The sequence below is a fragment of the Salvelinus alpinus genome, chromosome 16 (assembly GCF_045679555.1).
Source record: "Salvelinus alpinus chromosome 16, SLU_Salpinus.1, whole genome shotgun sequence".
NCBI lineage: Eukaryota > Metazoa > Chordata > Actinopteri > Salmoniformes > Salmonidae > Salvelinus > Salvelinus alpinus.
Genome location: NC_092101.1, coordinates 38,086,498 through 38,087,788, shown reverse-complemented (window position 1 = coordinate 38,087,788; position 1,291 = coordinate 38,086,498). Strand labels below are relative to the sequence as shown.

General features: G+C 38.3%; 1 non-coding gene across 1 annotated transcript; it reads right to left on the bottom strand.

Annotated features, from left to right (window-relative positions):
• Positions 1-653: 653 nt before the first annotated feature.
• Positions 654-706, bottom strand: LOC139541813 (U7 small nuclear RNA). The gene has a single exon (XR_011668428.1). It is a non-coding gene; the product is annotated as a U7 small nuclear RNA (small nuclear RNA).
• Positions 707-1,291: the final 585 nt, after the last annotated feature.

Genomic DNA, 1,291 nt, shown 5'->3' with positions numbered 1-1,291 from the left:
CCAGTAGATAACCAGTGAAAAATGCGCTCTTGCAACAGCTGAATAGCGCGGATCACAGCCTATGGAATAAAAGTGGGGCTTTTATTGCTCAATCTAATTAATGCTTATAAAAATAAAAAAAATTGACACATGCTCAAACTTGCACACTTTTGATACAGTTAAAGGGGCAATCTGTAGTTGCTACATACATGTTTGGACTTAGAAATTATATATATTTATGTAAAGATATAATTTAATCATATTATTATATGTAGTAGAAAGCAATGGGTTAGAAGAAGCCTACATAACCAACCCATAAAGTGAAATGTAACATCCATATGGCCAACTATGTAAACTTCAACATTGATTTATCCTGCAATAGATGTTGTTCAATTGGTAACATACATTTTTGTCTTCTAATGCCTCGTTACTGAGTTTATGTAATCCAAAAGTTACATTACTGATTACAATTTTGTACAGCTAGCTAGTAACTGTAACGGATTACATTTAGAAAGTAACCTACCCAACCCTGACTGTAGTATTTAAACTGAACTATAGTATGAATACTATTGTGAAAGAAAACTGTAGTATATTCTGTAATATTTACTGTAGTGTTTAATAGGACATTACCGTAGTATTTACTATAGTGTTTTGTTTTATTATCTTTTACATGTGGAGGCTTTCTCCCTGAGGAAACCTACTGGAGAAACACTAAAAGATAACATTTTCCATAACCTGTAGGTAGGACTGGGGTCTGAACAGATAGTTCAGAGCTCATGCTCTTTTCCATAACCTGTAGGTAGGACTGGGGTCTGAACAGATAGTTCAGAGCTCATGCTCTTTTCTATAACCTGTAGGTAGGACTGGGGTCTGAACAGATAGTTCAGAGCTCATGCTCTTTTCCATAACCTGTATGTAGGACTGGGGTCTGAACAGATAGTTCAGAGCTCATGCTCTTTTCCATAACCTGTAGGTAGGACTGGGGTCTGAACAGATAGTTCAGAGCTCATGCTCTTTTCCATAACCAGTAGGTAGGACTGGGGTCTGAACAGATAGTTCAGAGCTCATGCTCTTTTCCATAACCTGTAGGTAGGACTGGGGTCTGAACAGATAGTTCAGAGCTCATGCTCTTTTCCATAACCTGTAGGTAGGACTGGGGTCTGAACAGATAGTTCAGAGCTCATGCTCTTTTCCATAACCTGTAGGTAGGACTGGGGTCTGAACAGATAGTTCAGAGCTCATGCTCTTTTCCATAACCTGTAGGTAGGACTGGGGTCTGAACAGATAGTTCAGAGCTCATGCTCTTTTCTAT